The 24,710-nt window shown below is 45.5% G+C and overlaps 1 protein-coding gene, 1 non-coding gene and 1 pseudogene across 8 annotated transcripts in view; 1 reads left to right on the top strand and 2 right to left on the bottom strand.

Annotated features, from left to right (window-relative positions):
• XIAP (X-linked inhibitor of apoptosis) overlaps nucleotides 1-18,143 on the bottom strand; it is a 75,287-nt gene extending 57,144 nt beyond the window's left edge. For 4 of the 7 annotated variants that reach the window (XM_030806851.1, XM_030806854.1, XM_030806855.1 and 1 more), the window contains exon 1: nucleotides 17,664-17,967. The gene's annotated coding sequence lies outside the window, so the exon portion shown is untranslated. Of the gene's footprint in view, nucleotides 1-17,663; nucleotides 17,968-18,053 lie in introns of those variants that run through there. The other 3 variants (XM_030806858.1, XM_004092509.3, XM_030806857.1) reach the window with 2 other exon arrangements.
• Nucleotides 818-2,191, top strand: LOC115833222 (annotated as a pseudogene).
• On the bottom strand, nucleotides 5,608-5,716 carry LOC115833415. The gene has a single exon (XR_004028848.1). It is a non-coding gene; the product is annotated as a U6 spliceosomal RNA (small nuclear RNA).
• Nucleotides 18,144-24,710: the final 6,567 nt, after the last annotated feature.

The raw sequence follows: 24,710 nt of genomic DNA, 5'->3' as shown, positions 1-24,710 counted from the left end.
TCTTTTTTGAGACGGAGTCTTGCTCTGTCACCCAGGCTGGAGTGCAGTGGCGCAATCTCGGCTCACTGCAACCTCCGCCTCCCAGGTTCAAGGGATTCTCCTGCCTCAGCCTCCCAAGTAGCTGGGACTACAGGCATGTGCCACCACACCCAGCTAATTTTTTGTATTTTTAGTAAAGAAGGGGTTTCACTGTGTTAGCCAGGATGGTCTCGATCTCCTGACCTCGTGATCCGCCCGCCTCGGCCTCCCAAAGTGCTGGGATTACAGGCGTGAACCACTGAGCCCAGCCAAGGTTTTCAAATAGGTAGAATAAAGGTTATTTTAATGGGGAAAAGGATATAAGGTAGAATGCACGCCAGATTACCACTGCATGAAAATGTATACTTATAGACAAGACTCAAAGTAGTATTAAATAAACCGAGAAAATGTTAAGGTGACGGGATTATAGGTGATCTTTTTCTCCAGAATGTCTTTAATAATATTGTCACTTAAAACCTCTCTTTCTGGCCGGGCGCGGTGGCTCACGCCTGTAATCCCAGCACTTTGGGAGGTCAAGGCGGGCGGATCATGAGGTCAGGAGATGGATACCATCCTGGCTAACACGGTGAAACCCCGTCTCTACTAAACATTCAAAAAATTAGCTGGGCGTGGTGGCAGGCGCCTGTAGTCCCAGCTACTCAGGAGGCTGAGGCAGGAGAATTGCGTGAACCTGGGAGGCGGAGCTTGCAGTGAGCCAAGATTGTGCCACTGCACTCCAGCCTGGGTGACAGAGTGACTCCGTCTAAAAAAAAAAAAAAAAAATCTCTCTTTCTGTGGTTTTGTCAACCACAGAAAAAGGCTATATCCAGTCACTGCTATGCCCTAAGACTTCAGACCTGTGTCTTCAATCATAGATGCGGATGTTCTCCCAGGAATTAAGCATCCCCTAGGACTCTATATCCAGGATGGTTCTAGCCTAAGGGAGACACCACATGGCTTAGAGAGCATCCCAGGGATCTTTTATATCCTGGCTTGTTCCAGGCCTGGCTCACAACACAGAACAATGAACTGTTAATGATGAAGTTTTTAGAAGTTGATGGTATATAAGTTTCAGGGAAGCATCTCAATCAAGTAAACAGACATGATGAGTGCAAACAGCAGCGACCTCATCCTAACAGTGAGATCAGCAACCAGGAGAATAATGTTACTGGGAACAGTCAGACTTCTGGTAGCTCCAGCCAATCTACTGATAATAGCCTTCTTGCCTAATCACAGCAGATTGAACCAAACTTTGAGCCAAAGGATGAAGATAGTGGGGAAGGTGACATTATTATTTAAGATAATGGTGTGCCACAGAAGACTGCTAAAGCCATTCCTACCATCAAAAGCCTGGAATCGTTAACACAAACAGAACAAACTCACTTTTGAGTCTCGACAGAATGATTTTACTTCTTCTAATTAAGTGAATTTAGCAGTAGTACAAACACAGAATTTGAAACATATGCTCCAGATCAAAAACTCTTAGAAGACGGAACTATCGTAACATTATGAAACCATCATTTGAATGTTTTCTGAATGAGGATGTCATAGGACTTGTAAATTTGGGTAGTTTAAGAGCTTTTAAACCTCTGAGCCAACGACCTAGAATAGGCATGAGAACAATAATATTACAAGTTTGAAATGTTATTGAAATAAATAGAAACAGAAAGTAGATTAGTGGTTGCCTAGGGCTGGGGAGGGGGAAATAGGAAGTGACTACAAATGGTTACTGGGGTTGTTTGTGGAGTAATGAAAATGTTCTAAAATTAGATTGTGGTGATAGCTGCACAACTCTGCATATACTAAAAGCCACTGAACTATATACTTTAAATGGATCTTATGGTATATAAATTTTATCTTAATAAAGCTGTCAAAATGTTATTAAAATAGTAGTTTGGTAACTGCATAAACTTTGGTGGATCAGAGGTGATTTTAAGTCTAAAACAAAAAGGGGTTTGCTAATGAAATTATGTGCTTTTGATATGGAAAATGGGATGTTAGTACATTTTCAGAACTAGGTGAGAGGACTAAGTCATTTCTGTTTGAAGCGGTTACATATTTAACCTGTTTCACAGAGCCCAGTGAATTTTTCCTTTAACTATATTCTTTAAATTTTTTTTTTTTCTTTGAGACAGAGTCTCGCTCCCAGGCTGCAGTGCAGTGGCGCGATCTCGGCTCACTGCAAGCTCCGCCTCCCAGGTTCACGCCATTCTTCTGCCTCAGGCACCCGAGTAGCTGGGACTACAGGCGCCCGCCCGCCACCACGCCCGGCTAATTTTTTTGTATTTTAGAGATGGGGTTTCACCATGTTAGCCAGGATGGTCTCGACCTCCTGACTTCATGATCCGCCCGCCTCGGCCTCCCAAAGTGTTGGCATTACAGGCGTGAGCCACCGCGCGTGGCTATATTCTTTAAATTCTAATGAGAAAAAGTTTGATTCTATCTCTTGGTACTGGAGGACCTCAGCTCTTATGTTCCCAGTATTCTTATTTCTAATGTTGTTCTTCTGTTGCCAATTGTTAACAAATCACTTTCTGGAATGCTTTTTCTAACTTTTAAGAAATTAAGGCAATTACTATTTTTAGGAGTTGCTTTCCATGTTATGAAGCACTTGAAGCTATGCTCCTGAATTACAAAATTCTCTGACAGTTGTTCACATTGGTGTTTGTACGTCCTATAGCTTATATATTTAAAAACTAATTCCAAACAGGTATAATTTGTGTTGTAAAAAGCAGTTAATGGCCAGGCGTGGTGGCTCATGCCTCTAATCCCAGCACTTTGGGAGGCCGAGGCAGGCGGATCACTTGAGGTCAGGAGTTCGAAACCAGCCTGGCCAACATGGCGAAAACCCATCTCTACTAAAAATACAAAAAGTAGTCAGGCGTGGTGGTGCATGCTTATAATCCCAGCTACTCAGGAGGCTGAGATATGAGAACCCAGAAGGCAGGGGTTGCAGTGAGCCCAGATCGTGCCACTGTACTCCAGCCTGGGTGACAGAACAAAACTCTGTCTCAAAAAAAAAAAAAAAAAAAAAAAAAAGGCAGTTAATTTCACTGACTCTGGTAATATGAGACTCTCTCCTTTAACATTCTTGTATTTACTCCTAATTTCACTACAAAGCATTCCCTTTGTTTTGTGTGTCCATATGTACACTGGAATGCTTTTGTACTCTTTTAATGTATTCAAGTAGTGTGAATGTTTTTGATAAAAAATGTACCAAGATTAAAAGATTTTTACACATGGAACAAACCTGTGTATTTTTTCATACAACGATTTTGGATTTTCTTTAATGGGATTATTCTAGGAAGACTGCCTAACATTGATAGAAATATGTGGTATTTACCACTGATGGGTAGAGTTTACTCATATTATTTTCCTTTTTATTTAAATTTTGTTTTTTTTAAGACAAGGCCTTGCTCTGTTGCCTGAGTTGGAGTGCAGTAGTGTGATCATAGCTCACTGTAACCTCGACCTCCTGGGCTGAAGCAATCCTCCCACCTCAGCCTCCTGAGTAGCTGGGACTATAGCCACATGCCACCATGCCCCGCTAATTTTAAAAAGTTTTCTTAGAGATGTGGTTTCTCTATGCTCTTCAGGCTGGTCTGGAATTCCTGGACTCAAGCGATACTCCTGACTTGGCCTCCCAAAGTGTTGTGATTATAGGCATGAACCACTGTGTTTGACTAGTTTTTTACTATTATGAACAATGCTGGAGTGAATGACCTTCCATCTAAACCTACTTATGTAATGTTTGCTTTTTGCACCAATAATAGATGGCCTCAAACAGGGCAGTGTCCTGTCACTACCTCCATTTAATCTATCTTGTTTTTGACTAGTAATAGTCTTAAGAAGCATTTGACTAAAGTAGTTGGAAAAAAAAAAAAAAAAGCAGCATGAGGCCATATGCGGTGGCTCACCCCTGTAATCCCAACACTTTGGGAGGTTAAGGCGGGAGAATCACTTGAGCCCAGGAATTTAAGACCAGACTGGGCAACGCAGGCCAAGGAATTCCAGGTTACAGTGAGCTGTGACTGCGTCACTGCACTTCAGCCTATACAACAGGTCAAGACACTGTCTTAAAAAACAAAAAAAGTAGTATGAATATACTTATAAATCTATGAGAAGGCTGGGTGCAGTGGCTCACACCTGTAATCCCAACACTTTGGGAGGCCGAGGTGGGTGGATCGCTTGAGTTCAGGAATTCAAGACCAGCCTGGCCAACATGGTGAAACACCGTCTCTACTAAAAATACAAAAATTAGTCGGGCGTGGTGGCACATGCCTGTAATCCCAGCTACTCGGGAGGCTGAGGCAGGGGAATCGCTTGAACCTGGGAGGCAGAGGTTGCAGTGAACCGAGATGGTGCCACTGTACTCCAGCCTGGGCGACAGATCGAGACTCCGTCTCAAAAAAAAAAAAAAAAAAAAAATCTGTAAGAAAAAGATTAATATGTTGATAGAAAACAGGCAAATTTACAAGTGGGAAATATTAATGGTCAACAAACATCATATGCAATAATGTTAAACCTCATTAATAATCAAAGAAATAAACACTTTAAAAGATAACATTTTTATCCTATTTGGCAAAGGTCAACATTACTACCAACAACGAAAACGCAGTGGCCGGAGAGTATGAAGCAAGAGGCATCTGCCTGTTAGAACTAAAAACTGGTACATCTTTTCTGGAAGGTAATCTGGCAATATATGTTCTAAAAGTCTTAAATAGATGATTATCTCTTGAACCACCCATTCTAGTTCTAAACATATTCTCAAAAAAAAATAAAAAGAAAAATAAATAAATAAATAAATAAATCAATCAATCCCTGATCAGGCCAGGCGCGGTGGCTCACGTCTGTAATCCCAGTATTCTGGGAGGCCAAGGCAGGCGGATCACCTGAGGTCAGGAGTTCAAGACCAGCCTGGCCATGGTGAAACCCCGTCTCTACTAAAAATACAAAAAATTAGCCAGGCATGGTGGTGCATGCCTGTAATCCCAGCTACTCGGGACGCTGAGGCAGGAGAATCGCCTGAACCTGGGAGGCAGAGGTTGCAGTGAGCTGAGATTGTGCCATTGTACTCCAGCCTGGGAAACAAGGGCGAAACTCCGTCTCAAAAAAAAAAAAAAAAAAAAAAAAAAAAAAATCCCTGATCAGCCAGGTGCAGTGGCTCATGCCTGTAATCCCAGCACTTTGGGGGCTAAGGTGGGTGGATCACTTGAGGTCAGGAATTCGAGACCAGCCTGGCCAACATGGCAAAACCTAGGCTCCACAAAAAAAAAAAAAAAAAAAAAAAAAAAATACAAGAATTAGCTGGGGTGGTGGCACACACTTGTAGTCCCAGCTACTCAGGAGACTGAGGCAGGAGAATTGTTTGAACTCGGGAGGTGGAGGTTGCAGTGAGCCGAGATTGCGCCACTGCATTCAAGCCTGGGCAACAGAGGGAGACTCCATCTCAAAAAAAAAAAAAACCCATCATTTCATTATGAATGTATATATAAGGATGTTCCATAAAGTGCTATTTACTGAAAACAATTCAGTATCTAACAAAAGAGGACAATACTATGGTAATATGGGCCACCGGGCAACCATTAAAAATTCATGTTCAGGATGTATTTTTAAAATATACATATATTATACAGGGGCCACGTTAACCTTCTCTGTATCATTCCAATTTTAGTATATGTACTGCCAAAGCGAGCACCAAGATGTTGTATTAAGCGGAAAAAGCTGGTTACAAAATAATGTTGTATTGTATAACCCAAATTATAAAAAATACAGATATATAAAGACAGGCTAAATTACATATCAAAATTCTGCTGTGGTTATCTCTGAGCAGTGAGATTAAATTATTTTCTTTGTGCTTTTCTTAACTTTCTAAATTCTACATAGCAAATATATTAGATTCTAATGTAAAGAAATAAACAGGTAGACTCTTGATTAGTCAGGCACCCTTGTACAATCCTGCCAACCAGACTATGGGTGTAGTCTGGTTATTTGCCATGTGACAATGCTTCCTCCCTCTGTGAATACATTGGCCAAGTAAACTATCAATAGCAGGGCCTGGTAATGCAAAGTTTTGGCTTTTCATTCACAGAAAGTAATTTTTATGACTTAGGGAAGGATATGTTCTTTGGTTCTTATCTTTTTGCCTATCCTGAGAATTTCTGCCAGCTAGTTACATAGGTAACTGCCTCTGAGCAACCCACAGGGTTTTGTTTTGTTTTGTTTGTTTGTTTGGTTTTTTCAGGCGGACTCTCGCTCTGTCGCCCAGGCTGGAGTGCAGTGGCACGATTTGGGCTCACTGCAACCTCCGCCTTCCAGGTTCAAGCAATTCTTCTGCCTCAGCGTCCCAAGTAGCTGGGATTACAGGTGTGTGCTACCAGGCCCAGCTAATTTTTTTTTTCTATGTTTAGTAGAGATGTGGTTTCACTATGTTGGTCAGGCTAGGCTCAAAACTCCTCACCTCAAGTGATCCACCTGCCTCAGACTCCCAAAGTGCTGGGATTACAGGTGTGTGCCGCCACGACGCCTGGCTGATTTTTGTATTTTTAGTAGAGACAGCGTTTCATCATGTTGGCCAGGCTGGTCTCAAACTTCTCATCTCAAGTGATCTGCTCGCCTTGGCCTCCCAAAGTGCTGGGATTACAGGCGTGAGCCACCGTGCCTGGCAATCATCAGGTTTCAAAAGAGAGAGAGAGAGAGAGAGAGGGCCAGACATGGTGGTTCACGCCTGTATTCCCAGCACTTTGGGAGGTCAAAGCAGGAGGATTGCTTGAGCCCAGGTGTTCGAGGCCAGCCTGGGCAACATGGTGAGACCCCGTCTCTACAAAAAAAAATAAAATAAAAATTGGGCCAGGTGTGGTGGCTCACGCCTGTAATCCCAGCACTCTGGGAGGCCGAGGCAGGAGGATCATCTGAGGTCGGGAGTTCGAGACCAGCCTGACCAACATGAAGAAACCCTGTCTCTACTAAAAATACAAAATTAGCCGGGCGTGCTGGCGCATGCCTGCAATCCCAGCTACTCAGGAAGGCTGAGGCAAGAGAATCACTTGAACCCGGGAGGCCAAGGTTGCGGTCAGCTGAGATTGCGCCATTGCACTGCAGCCTGGGCAACAACAGCAAAATTCCGTCTCAAAAAAAAAATTAAAAATTAGCCGGGCATGGTTGCACATGCCTGTAGTCCGCACATGCCTGTAGTCCCAGCTACTCAGGAAGCTGAGGTGGAAGGACTGCCTGAGCCTGGGAAGCAGAGTCTGCAGTGAGCTATGATTGTGCCAATGCACTGTACCCTGGGAGACAGAATGAAAAGCTATCCAAAAAAGAGAGAGAGAGGGATATAGGTCAAGTCCCAGAGATAAAAGCAGTCATCAGGTCATGTCCATGGTGGATGGCCAGAAACAAATGCCTTTTGGTCCACTGCTTGAGTGGCAGTAAACCAGCAGCAGAAGGGAAGGGCTGAGAAACACAGGTGATACCTGATTGCTACTTATTGGGTTTCTTTTTTTGTGATGGAGTCTTGCTCTGTCACCCAGGCTAGAGTGCAGTGGCGTGATCTCGGCTCACTGCAACCTCCATCTCCCAAATTCAAGTGATTCTCCTGCCTTAGCCTCTTGAGTAGCAAGACTACAGGGGTGCCCCACCACGCCTGGCTAATTTTTGTATTTTTAGTAGAGATGGGGTTTCGCCATGTTGGCCAGACCGTTCTCAAAACTTCCGACTTCAGGTGATCTGCCCGCCTCAGCCTCCCAAAGTGCTGGGATTACAGGCGTGAGCCACCGCACCCGGCCAACTTATTGTTAACTTGAGTTGAAAATAAAAGGACGGCCGGGCGCGGTGGCTCACGCCTGTAATCCCAGCACTTTGGGAGGCCGAGGCGGGCAGATCACGATGTCAGAAGATCGAGACCATCCTGGGTGACATGATGAAACCCCACCTCTACTAAAAATACAAAAAATTAGCTGGGCGCAGTGGCACGTGCCTGTACTCCCAGCTACTCAGGAGGTTGAGGCACGAGAATTGCTTGAACCTGGGCAGCAGAGGTTGCAGTGAGCTGAGATCACGCCACTGCACTCCAGCCTAGGCGACAGAGTGAGACTCCGTCTCAATTAAAAAAAAAAAAAATCAATCTTATTTGGTTTAATGTAAGGTCAAAATTTAAGCATGGGCTTGTGTGATTCTATAGCTCATCTTCTCTTCTTTTACGATGTTACCTTTGATAGTAACTAACCTATGTAATGTGCTTTACAATTTAGAATGTTTTCATATATGGTATCTAATTTAACCTACATATCATATCATAGGCCTCATCTGAAATATGAGGAAACAGTGGTTCTGTTACTCATCAAAGGTCATGCACCCAGTGATTATGACCAATATAGGTCTAAGGAAATTACTACAAGGATTACTGGCAGAAGGGACAGTCCAATGAGGTAGCAGAAAATGTTAGGCTTCCTTCCCTTTCAAGGCCTAAAAAATTAGCTGGAACCATAGAAAGGTTAAGTCACATGGTAATATATGCTGAGATGTCTGTGTTTTTTTTTTTTCTTTATTTTTGAGATGGAGTCTCACTCTGTTGTCCAGGCTGGAGTACAGTGCCATGATCTCAGCTCACTGCAACCTCCACCTCCCAGGCTCAAGTGATTCTCCTGCCTCAGCCTCCTAAGTAGCTGGGATTGCAGAGGCGTGACCCAGCTTTTTTTTTTTTTTTTGGTATTTTTTTAGTAGAGATGGGGTTTCGCCCTGTTGGTCAGACTGGTCTTGAACTCCTGACCTCAAGTGATCCACCCGCCTCGGCCACCCAAAGTGCTGGCATTTCAGGTGTGAGCCACTGCGCCCAGCCAGATGTCTGTATTTCTGTATTTAAGGTGAATAAAATGATTACAGAAATAAGAATAAAATTTCAAACCATAATATAAGTATTTATAAGTACCAGGGAATACACAACAGCAGCAGCCTTGTCCAGTTTAAGAAATCAGCTTTAATCCACTTAGTTCAACATCTGACCATCTGAGATCAAGCTATTCTCAGTCTGTACAGGTAAACGTGACTTTTCACTATGATCCATATCCTTGAAAATACATAAAACTATATCGTAACAAGGTGAATCACATGTATCCATAACAAAGACTGCGTACCAAATCATACCAAAATCAAATCCCAAAATGTATCAAACAGCAGAGCTACAAATGTATCATAACTTAAAACAATAAAAGCCCATGCCAAGTCCTGCAAAACGGACATAAGTATGTTTTTATCATATAAAGGATAACCTATTATTAACCATATACAGAGCAGATAAAATATATAATCCATAAATTTGGCCTCAAATTCCTGTTTTTGTTTTTTGAGATAGAATCTTGCTGTCCCCCAAGCTGGAATGGGGTGCCCTGATCTTGGCTCACTGCAATCTCCACCTCCTGAGCTCAAGTGATCCTCCCACCTCAGCCTCCAGAGTAGCTGGGATTACAGGCGCACGCACAACCATGCCCAGTTAATTTTTCTATTTTTAGTAGAGATAGCGTTTTACCAGGTTGCCCAGGCTGGTCTTGAACTCCTGGGCTCAAGGGATCTCCCTGACTTGGCCTCTCAAAGTGCTGGGATTAAAGGCATGAGCCACCATGCCTGGCCTGGGATTGTTACATGGAATTTTTTTCCTTGACAGAATCTCAGATAATCAAGCTTAAAAACTATTATAATGGGTTTTGAATTGTTGGAATCAACTAGCCCTTAAGCCCAACCTCCCTGGGGTTTTTTTGTTTGTTTGTCTGCTTGTTTGTTTGTTTTGAGACAGGGCCTCACTCTGTCACTCAGGCTAGAATGCAGTGGTGCCCTCATGGCTCACTGCCGCCTTGACCTCCCGGGCTCAAGCGATCTTCACAGGCGCGTGCCATCACATCCAGCTCATTTTTTTATTATTGGTAGAGACAGGGTCTCATGATGTTGCCCAGGCTGGTCTCAAACAATCCTCCCACCTCAGCCTCCCAAAGTGTTGGGCTTACAGGTATGAGTCACCACGCCTGGCCCTGTTACTTTACAGATGAAGAAAGTGCACTATAAAATAATACACTGGACAAATAAAAAATGTATTTTGAAAGACTTCAGGCCGGGCGCAGTGGCTCACGTCTGTAATCCCAGGACTCTGGGAGGCCGAGGCAGGTGGATGACCTGAGGTCAGGAGTTTGAGACCAGCCTGGCCAACATGGTGAAACCCCATCTCTACTAAAAATGCAAAAATTAGCTGGGCGTGATGGCAGGCACCTGTAATCTCAGCTACTTGGTAGGCTGAGGCAGGAGAATCACTTGAACCCAGGAGGCAGAGGTTGCAATGAGCTGAGATCGCACCAATGCGCTCCAGCCTAGGCAACATGAGCAAAACTCTGTCTCAAAAAAAAGAAAAAAAAAAAAAAAAAAAGGCCGGGTACGGGGGCTCACACCTGTAATCCCAACACTTTGGGAGGCCAAGGCGGGTGGATCACAAGGTCAGGAGTTCAAGACCAGCCTGGCCAACATGGGAAAACCACGCCTCCACTAAAACTACAAAAATTAGCCGGGCATGGTGGCACACGTCTATAATCCTAGCTACTCAGGAGGCTCAGGAAGGAGAATCGCTTGAACCCAGGAGGCGGAGATGCAGTGAGCTGAGACTGTGCCACTGCACTCCAGCCTGGGGGACAGAGTGAGACTCTGTCTAAAAAAACCAAACCAAACCAAAAACAAAAAGACTGCCGGGCGCGGTGGCTCACACTTGTAATCACAGCACTTTGGGAGGCTGAGGCGGGTGGATCACGAGCTCAGGAGATGGAGACCACGGTGAAACCCCGTCTCTACTAAAAATACAAAAACATTAGCCAGGCGTGGTGGCGGGCACCTGTAGTCCCAGCTACTTAGAGAGGCTGAGGCAGAAGAATGGCATGAACCCGGGAGGCGGAGGTTGTAGTGAGCAGAGATCGCACCACTGCACCCCAGCCTGGGCGACAGAGCGAGACTCCGTCTCAAAAAAAAAAAAAAAAAAAAACACTTCGCCAGGTGCAGTGGCTCACGCCTGTAATCCCAGCACTTTGGGAGGCCAAGGCGGGCGGATCACGAGGTCAGGAGATTGAGACCATCCTGGCTAACACGGTGAAACCCCACCTCTACTAAAAATACAAAAAATTAGCCGGGCATGGTGGCGGGCGCCTGTAGTTCCAGCTACTCGGGAGGCTGAGGCAGGAGAATGGCGTGAACCCAGAGGCGGAGGTTGCGGTGAGCCGAGATCGCGCCACTGCACTCCAGCCTGGGTGACAGAGCGAGACTCCATCTCAAAAAAAAAAAGACTTCATAAGAAATGTTAACTATAGAATGTTGAATGGAGGAAAAAAGATTAAAACATATAGAAACACATATTTCTTTTATAACTTAAAATACTCAAAGGCCGGTGCAGTGGCTCACGCCTGTAATCCCGGCACTTTGGGAGGCCAAGGCGGGCAGATCACATGAAGTCAGTTCAAGACCAGCCTGGGCAACATGGTGAAACCCTGTCTCTACTTAAAATACAAAAAGGGCTGGGTGTGGTGGCTCACACCTGTCATCCCAGCACTTTGGGAGGCTGAGGCGGGTGGATCACGAGGTCAGGAGTTCGAGGCCAACCTGGTTAACATGGTGAAACCCCATCTCTACTAAAAATACAAAAATTAGCCAGTTGTGGTGGCATGCACCTGTAATCCCAGCTACTCGGGAGGCTGAGGCAGGAGAATTGCCAGAACCCAGGAGGCAGAGTCTGCAGTGAACAGAGATCACGTCACTGCACTCCAGCTCTGGGCAACAGAGCAAGACTCTGTCTCTGGGGGGAAAAAAAAGATACAAAAAAAAAAAAATTAGCCGGGTGTGGTAGTACACGCCTGTAATCCCAGCTACTTGGGAGGCCGAGTCACCAGAATCACTTGAACCCAGGAGGTGGAGGTTGCAGTGAGCTGGGATCATGCACTGAACTCCAGCCTGGGTGACACAGCAAGACAATGTCTCAAAAATAAATAAATAAAATAAAATATTCAAAATACCTTTTTTTTTTTTTTTTTTGAGACGGAGTCTCGCTCTGTAGCCTAGGCTGGAGTGCAGTGGCACAATCTTGGCTCACTGCAAGCTCCGCCTCCCGGGTTCACACCATTCTCCTGCCTCAGCCTCCCAAGTAGCTGGGACTACAGGCGCCCGCCACCATGCCCGGCTAATTTGTTGTGTTTTTTTTTTTTTTTTTTTTTTTTTTTTTAGCAGAGACGGGTGCCAGGATGGTCTCGATCTCCTGACTTCGTGATCTGCCTGCTTTGGCCTCCCAAAGTGCTGGGATTACAGGCGTGAGCCACCACACCCGGCCTTAAAATACCCTTTTTATGTTTTGAATTCAACACCTAAAATAACATATCAAAAATGTGAACATGTAAAGAAAGATGGGGTCACTGACATGCACAATCCCACGGCTAATTGGAAACAAAGTCAATAACCTAGGTATTGTGGTACCCAACCTAGGGCTCTTTCCAAACACTGTAGCACATGACCTCGAAGATACAGAATCAGCACTTGTTAAATTCTAAAGTATTTTGTATCTTATCACTACTGTTTGTCTCCTCACATCTACTCACACAATGTCCTTTAATAGTGCTAACAGGTTACGTTTTATAATACTATTACCAGATTACCTCACAGAGATAAAGCTTGAGAACTGACAGCTCATGATAATCTCCCAGCCTCAAAAGAATAATGGGAAAACAAACAAACACACAAAAGCAAAATAAAAAGACAAACAAAAAAAAGCAAAAAAAAAAAAAAAAAAAAAAGAAGAAAGGTGGCCTGGCGTGGTGGCTTGTGCCTGCAATCCCAGCACTTTAGGAGGCCAAGGCAGGCGGATCACGAGGTCAAGAGAAGGAGACCGGCCGGGCGCGGTGGCTCACGCTTGTAATCCCAGCACTTTGGGAGGCCGAGGCGGGCAGATCACGAGGTCAGGAGATCGAGACCATGGTGAAACTCCGTCTCTACTAAAAATACAAAAAAATTAGCCGGGCATGGTGGCGGGCGCCTGTAGTCCTAGCTACTCGGAGAGGCTGAGGCAGGAGAATGGCGTGAACCCGGGAGGCAGAGCTTGCAGTGAGCCGAGATCGCGCCACTGCACTCCAACCTGGGTGACAGAGCAAGACTCCGTCTCAAAAAAAAAAAAAAAAAAAAGAAAAAGAGAAGGAGACCATCCTGGCTAACATGGTGAAACCCTGTCTTTACTAAAATACACACACACACACACACACACACACACACACACACACATAAAATTAGCCGGGTGTGGTGGCGGGCGCCTGTAGTCCCAGCTACTTGAGAGGCTAAGGCAGGAGAATGGCGTGAAGCCGGGAGGCAGTGCCTGCAGTGAGCCAAGATCGCGCTACCGCACTCCAGCCTGGGCGACAGAGCCAGACCCCGTCGTCTCAAAAAAAAAAAAAAAAAAAACCAGAAGAAAGGCATTTGTTTTGCCATATTTATCCTTGGAATCCTACCACATACTACAATGCCTGGAACACATTAAGTGCTCAATGAATGTTTATTTCATAAACTGTACGTTTTGCTCTCTGCTAATACTACGCACCAGACTTAAATATTAGCCCAAACAAAAACAGTGAAATATCATTATTTTACATTTGGTATCTCTAAACATTTACAATATAAATACAGGATTTACTAAAGAAATTAATGTTTACAATGAAATAAAAGGAGAACATTTATTTACTAAATTAGTAAATTTATTAAAATTTATGTTACTAAAATATTTTAAGCACTATACAAATTAGCTGGTCCATTAATTATAATAATTTTGAGAAACTGCTCATTTCCTGAAAATGAAAAAAAAAAGGAAGACAAAATAAAATAAAAACCAAAGAAAAAAATAATTCTTACCTATTGAAATGGTCCTGGCTAACCTTTAGATATTACTACTTTGTCAGCCTAGTTGGAATCATCCAATGCACTAGAAAGCAATAAAATTACAGGTATAGTACAAGGGCCACTAGATAGAACCTAGACTCTAGTCCAAGCTTTGCTAATAATCAGATATATTACAGTGGGCAATATATTTTTTTGAGCCTTAATCTATTTCTAAAAACTAGACAGCTGGGCCCGGCGCAGTGACTCACGCCTGTAATCCCAGCACTTTTTCACCTGAGGTCAGGAGTTTGAGACCAGCCTGACCAACATGGAAAAACCCCGTCTCTACTGAAAACACAAAATTAGCTGGGCGTGGTGGCACATGCCTGTAATCCCAGCTACTCGGGAGGCTGAGGCAGGAGAACTGCTTGAACCTGGGAGGCAAAGGTTGAGGTGAGCTGAGATCGGACCATTGCACTCCAGCCTGGGCAACAAGAGTGAAACTCCATCTCAAAACAAAAACAAAAAACAAAAACAAAAACAAAAACAAAACTAGACAGCTGAACTCCTAGTCACTATAAACTGTTTTAGTCTTAACTTTTTGTTTTTGAGGTGGAGTCTCACTCTGTGGCCCAGGCTGGAGGTGAATGTTGTGTTCTCAGCTCACGGCAACCTCCGCCTCATGGGCTCAAGTGGTTCTCCTGCCTCAGCCTCCCAAGTAGCTGGGACTACAGGGGTGCACCGCCACACCCAGCTAATTTTTGTATTTTTAGTAGAGATGGGGTTTCACCATGTTAGCCAGGCTGGTCTTGAACTCCTGACCTCAGGTGATCCACCCACCTCAGCCTCCCAAAGTGCTGGGATTACAGGTGAAAGCCACTGCACTTGGCCCTAGTCTTAACTTTTTTAAAAAATATATTCTTATCTACAAAGAGTCTACAATTCAGATTTTTGTTTGTTTTGTTTGAGACAGGGTCTCACTCTTTCGCCCAGGCTGGAGTACAGTGGCCCAATCATGGCTCACTGCAGCCTCCACCTCCCAAGGCTCAGGTGATCCTCCTGCCTCAGCTCCCCAAAGTAGCTGGGACTACAGGCACAAGCCAGCATGCCCGGCTAATTTTTGTATTTTTATTAGAGAGAGGGCTGTGCCATGTTGCCCAGGCTGCAGATATTTTCCTTGTGTCAATTTTTGTTTTTTCTTCGAGACAAAGGTGCGCTCTTGTCTCCCAGGCTGGAGTACAGTGGTGCTATCTCCGCTCACTGCAGCCTCTACCTCCTGGGTTCAAGCAGTTCTCCTGCTTCAGCCTCCCGTGTAGCTGGGACTACAGGCGCACGCCACCACACCAGGCTAGTTTTTTTAGTAGAGGCGGGGTTTCACCATGTTGGTCAGTCTGGACTCCAACTCCTGACCTCAGGTGATCCGCCCGGGCGCCTTGGCCTCCCAAAGTGCTAGGATTACAGGCATGAACCACAGCATCAGGTGTCAAATTTTTGTTGTTGTTTATTAAAAAAACGGACCGAATTAGCCAGGTGTGGTGGTGGGCACCTGTAATCCCAGCTACTTGGGAGGCTGAGGCAGAAGAATCACTTGAACCCGGGAGGCGGAGGTTGCAGTGAGCTGAGATGGCACCACTGCACTCCAGCCTGGGCAACAAAAGCGAAACTGTCTCAAAAAAAAAAAAAAAAAAATGGACTGGCCGGGCGAGGTGACTCACACCTGTAATCCCAGCACTTTGGGAGGCCGAGGCGGGTGCATCATCTGAGGTCAGGAGTTCGAGATCAGCCTGGCCAACATGGGGAAACCCAGTGTCTACTAAAAATACAAAAATTAGCCAGGCGTGGTGGCACGTGCCTGTAGTCCTAGCTACTCGGGAGGCTGAGTAGCTTGAACCCAGGAGGTGGAGGCTGCAGTGAGCCAAGATCATGCCACTGCACTCCAGCCTGGATGACAGAGTAAGACTCCGTCTCAAAAAAAAAAACCTATTTAATTAATTAAAAAAAAAAAACCATGCTAATCTTCTTTGAATTGTTCCAATTTTAGTATATGTGCTACCACTGAAGCAAGTACCCAAATTTGATATTTTAAATGTGTTAAAAGTTTGCTACATTATTTGATAATCAAGAAGCTTAGGACAAGTTCTAAAAATATATGACGACTAGTAACATTATTTTTACTATCTTACATTAGGAAAGAGCAATACAAGAAAATGAAACATGAGTATCCAATAATGAGGTCTGCTTTGTCAGCTGAGTTGACCTGAATCATACTGGATTTTACAGTACAAACCACTGATATGTATAAATACATATATGTACATAAATATGTGTACATACCATTGGTATATACTTGCTTATGTTGATATACATATTTGTGTGGGAAGGTGTGAACTTTAAAACTTTTCAATTATGAAATCAATACGAATTTATAACAAATTCAAACCGTACATTAGGTCATGTGAAGTGCAAAGTAAAAAGTCTTCTACCTCTCTTCTCCTCCATAAGTAACTACTATTAACATTTTTATTGTGTATCCTTCAAGAAACTATCTGGGCAAATGCAAGTATACACACGTACATGTGAAGGTGTGTGTATAAATTTAAACTGTTGCCACTTCTTGAATGTGGGGGTGGGGGGAATCTCAAGTACTCAATAAGCATGTTAAATACATTGAAATACACAGAAAGTGGTACCACAGTCACTGGTACAAAGTATTATACTCTTCAGAAATGTGTGTTGAATTGAATACATTTAATTTTCATGCTTGGAGGCGATATGGAGCAATTGCGCAGAAAGAGTGGTGGGCAAGAGGCCAGATAACATGGGTTCTAATCTAACTAGTTGGATAGCCTTAAGCAAGCTATGAAATCTTCCTAAGCCGTGGTTTCTGGTTTTGTAAAAGGACAGGGTTTGACTAAGATCCCTTCCAACTCTAAAATGTTATAATTCTAAGATGGCCGTCTGTAACACTGTTCATTGACTGTAATAAATATTATGGGGAAAAAAAGAATAAGAAAGAAACATTACTGCAACCTCCAGTCTTACAAATTTCTGTGAGTCATTAAACTATCAAAGTATAGTTGTGACAGAACTAGCGACATAATTATATTTGAAAGCAAACTACTAGATTATTAAAATCTGATAGGCTGGAGTTTTTTAACAAAGGTTGGATTGACGTTGTTCCTTTTTCGGAGGTGGAGAGGGCTACTGCTTAGTTTGAGAATAAACAATCCCCTCCCCGAAAAGAAAACAATTTAAGTGTTATGGAGTTAAAATAATGAAACAAAGTCAAATTACATTTTGTTTTACAGAACATGCCGGAGAGGTGACTGGGAAAGCAGATTGGAAAGAATCACTAGCTAATTTCCTCTTCCGGAAGCTCTTTGGCCCTTATTCTTTCAGTTTCATATGCCCTCTCCAGACACACTCCACCCTGCTCCACACAAGCCACAGGTTATCACACGGGGAGGAAATCCCTTTGATCATATTTTTTTAAAAAGTTCTTTGCCTCAATTTACCTTAGGTGTCACAGGGTTTAGGACGGCAATCCCGCGGACCTGAAGTCACCCACCCACCCACCGACGCCTGCCGTCGGCAGTCCGAGGAACCCGGGCAAGCAGCCGGGGCCGGGCCACCCCTGCCGGGCGGGCACGGCCTTCCCGCCCTCCCCACCAGCGCCGGCCCGAGAGGAGTGGAGGGGAAAAGAAGAGAGGGGAAGGAGGAGAGGGGAAGGAGGGAAAGCGGGGGAGGGGAAAGCCTACACAAGCTGTACCCACCGCGCCAGGACAGCCGGCCCGAACTGCCCCGCGGCGATCGGCTCGGTCCAAGGGGAGGGTCCCGGAGGAGGCGCGGCCCGAGCCCCAATCTGGAAATGCCAACTCCGCTCTGCGGCTTGGCCCCAGCCTAGGTGAAGGAAACGGAAGTCCCTTCGTCTCCCTCACGCGCCTCCACCGGCCGGCCCATCCCCTGGAGAAACCCGGAGTCGTGAAACCCGAAGTGTGTCCACGTCAGGGCCTCAAAGAGACAACGGGCGCGGTCCGTCAGTCTACCGGCCCGGGCTGCGCCACTGGGCCGCGGCTGTGTCCTTCCCACCCCCGGCCGGGAGGTCAGCCTCCTGCCCTGCAAAGCCCCTCCTTCTTCCCCCCCTCCGCCATTTTTCAACTTACCACTTGGGCCGGGCGTCCCTCGATGAGCGCCACGCCGGCTCCGGGCGCTGCCAAGGTCCCGCCACCTCCCCGAACCGGAAGGGGGCAGTAAGAAAAAATGAGGCCCTTGCGACCCCCTACTCCCACCCCCACCCGGCCCCCCCGCCCAGCTGGAACCGAGAATTTGACCTAGCGGGCGCACATGCGCAGTGAGCACCTCGTAGTCTCCGCCCCTAGCTCCAGTGTTTCTTCTTTTAGCCTCGAGGATAGTTTTTCCCACGGTTTTTACCTGTTGGGCCCTGGGGTTGAGGAATAGGGGAAGAAAGGCACAAGGACAGAAAAGAGGAGGGGAAGGGGCGAAAATGTTGAGTTCTTACTATAGATCAGGTATTCTGTTAGGCATATAACGTGTTCTTTGTTGTAATGTTGACAACCCTGTAAGATAAGCACTGTCTTTGGGGGTTTAATAAGCCCATTTTACAAAGGAAACTGAGGCCCAGAGGGGATAACTATCCCAGTATCACGCGGCTAATAAGGTAACTGAGGTTAGAATCGGATCTGTTTCCAAGAAGGGAAGGATGAAAGGGATGACAAGAAAGGGAGACCCTGGGGGAATGGCGGGGGTTAAGATTGGGAGGTGAAGGGAAAATTAATAGAGGAAAAAGAAAGCAGATGGACAGGAAACAAAGGAAGTCTGTGTACATAAAATGTGGTCATACCCTGGATTTATTTCAAATGTGTTGTAGGATTGTCAGATCAACATAGGAATTTTTGTTTCAGGAAAATGGGATCTTACAGGGTAATGTGAGATGATGGATTCTGAATATTTCATTTCAAATGAAATCAAATGATGCAAGATATGATCCTCCCTTCACAACAAGGGAACTTGGAGGGAGGAGAGGAAAGAATTTTCTTAAAACTCTTAGTTGCATGTTTATTCTCCCCTTGGGCACCCTACCCTATCTTCTAACAAATCAGAACTACTCGTTGTGCCCCGCCTATCCTCAGTTTTCCTGCCTACCGCTAATTTGCTCAAACTACTCCCTCTGCCTATGTGAAAAGACTGCCCGTGGAAAGGTGCGAGACTCTGTCTCAAAAAATAAATAAAATAAAAAAAAAAAGGCCGGGCGCGGTGACTCACGCTTGTAATCCCAGCACTTTGGGAGGCCAAGGCGGGCGGATCACGAGGTCAGGAGATCGAGACCACGATGAAAACCCGTCTCTACTAAAAATACAAAAAATTAGCCGGGCGTGGTGGCGGGCGCCTGTAGTCCCAGCTACTCGGAGAGGCTGAGGCAGGAGAATGGCGTGAACCCGGGAGGCGGAGCTTGCAGTGAGCCGAGATTGCGCCACTGCACTCCTGCCTGGGCGACAGAGCGAGACTCTGTCTCAAAAAAAAAAAAAAAAAAAAAAAAAGGACTGCCTCTGTAACAAAGCCTTCTCTGATTTTCTTAGCTGAAGTTAATCTCTCCATGCTCTGAACTCTAGTGGCACTTCTCTAATTTTTGTTTTTGCTTTTTTTAAGCACCGTTTTTTTCTTGTGGTAAAATGTACAGAACATAAAATTTACTGTTTTGGCCTGGGGGCGGTAGCTCACGCCTGTAATCCTAACACTTTGGGAGGCCGAGGCGGGTGGATCACCAGAGGTCAGTAGTTTGAGACCAGCTTGGCCAACATGGTGAAAACCTGTCTCTACTAAAAATACAAAATTAGCCGAGTGTGGTGGTGAGTGCCTGTAATCCCAGCTACTTAGTAGGCTGAGGCTGGAGAATCGCTGGAACCCGGGAGGCAGAGGCTGCAGTAAGCCGAGATCGCACCACTGCACTCCACCCTGGGTGACAGAGTAAGACTCGGTCTCAAAATAAATAAATAAATAAAAATAAATAGGCTGGGCGCGGTGGCTCACGCCTGTAATCCCAGCACTTTGGGAGGCTGAGGCGGGCGGATCACAAGGTCAGGAGATCAAGACCATCCTGGCTAACACAGTGAAACCCCAGTCTCCACTAAAAATACAAAAAATTAGCCGGGTGTGGTGGCAGGCACCTGTAGTCCCAGCTACTTGGGAGCCTGAGGCAGGAGAATGGCGTGAACCTGGAAGGCAGAGCTTGCAGTGAACCGAGATCCTGCCACTGCACTCCAGCCTGGGTGACACAGCGAGACTCCGCCTCAAAAAAAAAATAAATAAATAAATAAATAAAATTTACCATTTTAACCGTTTTTCAGTGGCAATAAGTACATTCGCATTGTTGTGCAACCATCTCCAGAACTTTTTTATTATACTTGGCACTTAAATTTGTGCCTGTATTATGGAGCACAGTGCTTTCTGCCATGTAGTATATATGGCACTTGTGTACACATCTTATCTCTCCTGTGTTGTAAGCTCATTTATGGCAAGATGTATGTGGAACTCATTTTTGTAATTCCTATTCCTCCAAAACCCTTAGAAGTCATCTTTAATTCCTTTCTCTCATATCCCACATCCAATCCATCAGCAAATCTTGTCATCTCTATCTTCAAAATGAATCCAGAGTGTCACCAATTCTCGACTCCACCATTATGACCCTAGTGCATCTCTCTCGGACTGTAATAGCCTTCTCACTGGTTTCCCGCTTACATCCTTGATCTTCTCCATTCAATTCCCACAGTGGCAAGAGTTATCCTCATGACACATGTCAGATCATTGTCATTTCACTGCTCAGATCCCTTAATTGGCTTCCCATTTCCCTCAAAGTAAAAGCCACAGATTTATAATGACCTACCAAGGCTATCATAGCCACCAAGATGACCACCAATGGTCTTCACCTCTTGCTATTTACACCCCGGGGTAGTTCTCTTCTATAATGAACCAGGGGTGACTGTGTCATCAGTAGTATATGGTAGAAATGATAGTGTGTGACTTACAAGACTAGATCATAAAAGGCATTGTGGTATCTGCCTTGCTCCGTTTTTGGATTGGTTGCTGTAGGGGAAGCCAGCTGTCATGTCATGAAGATACTCAAACAGCATGTGGAGGCTGGTCTGAGTGAAGTGGTGTTTACAACCAATTGATCACAACTAGTTACAGATTTCTTTCTTCCTTCTCTACTCTCACTGCTTTACTTCACTAGCCTATTTTATTTTATTTTATTTTATTTTATTTTATTTTATTTTATTTTTGAGACGGAGTCTTGCTCTGTCCCCCAGGCTGGAGTGCAGTGGCACGATCTCGGCTCACTGCAAGCTCCGCCTCCCGGGGTTCACGCCATTCTCCTGCCTCAGCCTCCCGAGTAGCTGGGACTACAGGCGCCCGCCAACACGCCCGGCTAATTTTTTGTATTTTTAGTAGAGACGGGGTTTCACCCTGTTAGCCAGGATGGTCTGGATCTCCTGACCTCGTGATCCGCCCGCCTCGGCCTCCCAAAGTGCTGGGATTACAGGCTTGAGCCACCGCACCCAGCCACTAGCCTTTTTTAAAAAACAGCAGGTGGAGAGACCCACACAAATAGAAACAAAGTCCTTCCCCTCTCCTCATCTCTTCCTCCCCCATCAACAACCAGCACCAATTTGCCAACCATGTGAGTGAGCCACCTTAGAAGAAGAATCTTCAGGCACAGCCTTCAGAAACTGTAGCCTCTTGGGACCCAGAGCCAGAACCCCCAAGCCAAACGACTCTTGAATTCCTGTGTATTATTGTCAATAGCCAAATTTTAGGGCAATTTGTTACACAGCAGTAGATACCTAATACAAAGACCCTAAACTCTTGTTACTTTTATGTCTTCATTTCCTACTATTCTCCTCCTTCTTTCTTTAGTTTTCCTGACTCAGGGTCTTTGTACTTGCTGTTTACTCTGCCCGGAACACTTTTCCCAGATAGCATATCCTTCTCCTCCTTCAAGTCTTTGCTTAATTGTTACCTTCTCCAAAGGTAACAAACCTTCGCCTACAGTGACCACCATATTTTAAATTATAGTTCCTCCTCCCAGCACTCCCAATCTCCCTTCCTCTGCTCAACTTTCTGCTTTTTCCATGGCATCTGTCACTTTCTTTTTTTTTTTTTTTTTGAGACAGACTTTTGCTCTCGTTGCCCAGGCTGGAATGCTAATGGCACAATCTCGGCTCACCACAACCTCCAACTCCCAGGTTCAAGCGATTCTCCTACCTCAGCCACCCGAGTAGCTGGGATTACAGGCATGCACCACCACGCCCAGCTAATTTTGTATTTTTAGTAGAGACAGGGTTTCTCCATGTTGGTCAGGCTGGTCTCAAACTCCCGACCTCAGGTGATCCACCCGCCTCGGCCTCCCAAAGTGCTGGGATTACAGGCGTGAGCCACCGCGCCTGGCATCTGTCACTTTCTAACATACTATATGGTACTCTTAATTATTATGTTTCTTTATTGTACATTGTCTCCTTTCTACTCCTGCTAGAATATAAGCTCTAAGAGCACAAGGATCCTTGTTTTGTTCACTGATACCGTTCGAGTGCTTAGAACAGTATCTGACACAGTGTATGTGCTCAGAAGATATCTGTTGGATGAGTGAATAAATGTTTCATGAACATGCTAGATCCTCAATAAATACTTATTGGGTGAATTATCAATTGGGAGATATGAACAGCAAAGGCCGGTATACCTGAGATACGGTGTTTAGGTTTTATATGCAGGGACATATGTAAGTGTAAAATTCAAAACACAATATATCGGGAGCTTACTCTTACCTGTACAAGGATATTTTGTTGTAATTGGTTTTGGTTGAGGAGAAGGAACATTTAGAGGGGAAAAGAATGAAGATGTATTAACTTGAACCTCATGAAGTTGCTAATGTTCCACCATTGCCAAATGATGCAAACAGCAATTTAATATGGTTCCACCTAATAGAAGAAAGGAAAATCAATGGCATAAAGACTCAGAGGAAAGGAGAAAGAGATCGGATCAAGCATGAATAGAGGCATTATCCTTGAACAGAAAAAGAGGACACATCCTCAGAGACTAAAGGACACAAGATATGGATAAGTAGAAGGGAATTTTGAGGATGGCCACCACACCTCAGTGGCAGCTGGATACTGTGGAACGTAAAATATGTAGTTATCCACTGAGGGGAATGGCAAAGATTTAGCACTAGAACTCTTTTCCAAAATCCAGTTATAGGCCGGACACAGTGGCTCACGCCTGTAATCCCAGCACTTTGGGAGGCCAACGCAGGTGGATCACCTTAGGTCAGGAGTTCAAGACCACCCTGGCCAACATGGTGAAACCCCGTCTCTACTAAAAATAGAAAAAAAGGGCCGGGCGCGGTGGCTCACGCCTGTAATCCCAGCACTTTGGGAGGCAGAGGCGGGCGGATCACGAGGTCAGGAGATCGAGACCATCCTGGCTAACACAGTGAAACCCCGTCTCTACTAAAAATACAAAAAATTAGCCGGGCGTGTTGGCGGGCGCCTGTAGTCCCAGCTACTCGGGAGGCTGAGGCAGGAGAATGGCGTGAACCCCGGGGGGCGGAGCCTGCAGTGAGCCGAGATGGCGCCGCTGCAATCCAGCCTGGGTGACAGCGAGACTCTGTCTCAAAAAAAAAAAAAAAAGAAAAGAAAAAAAATCAGCTGGGCATGTTGGCTTATGCCTGTAATCTCAGCTACTGAGGACGCAGGGGCAGGAGAATTGCTTGAACCCGGGAGGCAGAGGTTGCAGTAAGTCAAGATTGGGCCACTGCACTCCAGCCCGGGTGACAAAGTGAAACTCTGTCTAAAAAAAAAAAAAAAAAAAAAAAAAACAAGACCGGGCGCGGGCGCGATGGCTCACACCTGTAACCCCAGCACTTTGAGAGGCCAAGACGGGCAGATCACGAGGTCAGGAGATCGAGACCATCCTGGCTAACACAGTGAAACCCAGGCGTGGCGGCATGCGCCTGTAGTCCCAGCTACTCGAGAGGCTGAGGCAGGAGAATGGCGTGAACCCGGGAGGCAGAGCTTACAGTGAGCCCAGATCTCGCCACTGCACTCCAGCCTGGGTGACAGAGCAAGATTCCGTCTCAAAAAAAAAAAGGCCGGGCGCAGTAGCTCACGCCTGTAATCTCAGCACTTTGGGAGGTCGAGGCGGGCAGATCACCTGACGTCAGGAGTTCGAGACCAGCCTGAGCAACATGGTGAAACCCCATTTCTTTTTTTTTTTTTTGAGACGGAGTCTCGCTCTGTCGCCCAGGCTGGAGTGCAGTGGTGCGATCTGGGCTCACTGCAAGCTCCGCCTCCCGGGTTCCCGCCATTCCCCTGCCTCAGCCACTCGGAGTAGCTGGGACTACAGGCGCCCGCCAGCACGCCCGGCTAATTTTTTTGTATTTTTAGTAGAGACAGGGTTTCACCGTGGTCTCGATCTGCTGACCTCGTGATCCGCCTGCCTCGGCCTCCCAAAGTGCTGGAATTACAAGCGTGAGCCACCGCGCCTGGCCAACCCCGTTTCTACTAAAAACACAAAAATGTGTGGTGGCAGGCACCTGTAATCCCAGCTACTCAGGAGGCTGAGGCAGGAGATTGCTTGAACCCAGGAGGCAAAGATTGCAGTGAGCCGAGATTGCGCTATTGCACTCCAGCCTGGGTGACAGAGTGAGACTCCATTTCAAAAAAAAAAAGGAACAAAATTCAATTATAAATTAAAGCCCAAATAAATATAATAGATAAAAAGCAAGAGCTCTGGGCACGGTGGCTCACGCC

The sequence above is a fragment of the Nomascus leucogenys genome, chromosome X (genome assembly GCF_006542625.1).
Source record: "Nomascus leucogenys isolate Asia chromosome X, Asia_NLE_v1, whole genome shotgun sequence".
Lineage (NCBI taxonomy): Eukaryota > Metazoa > Chordata > Mammalia > Primates > Hylobatidae > Nomascus > Nomascus leucogenys.
This window is presented reverse-complemented; position numbering and strand designations above follow the sequence as displayed.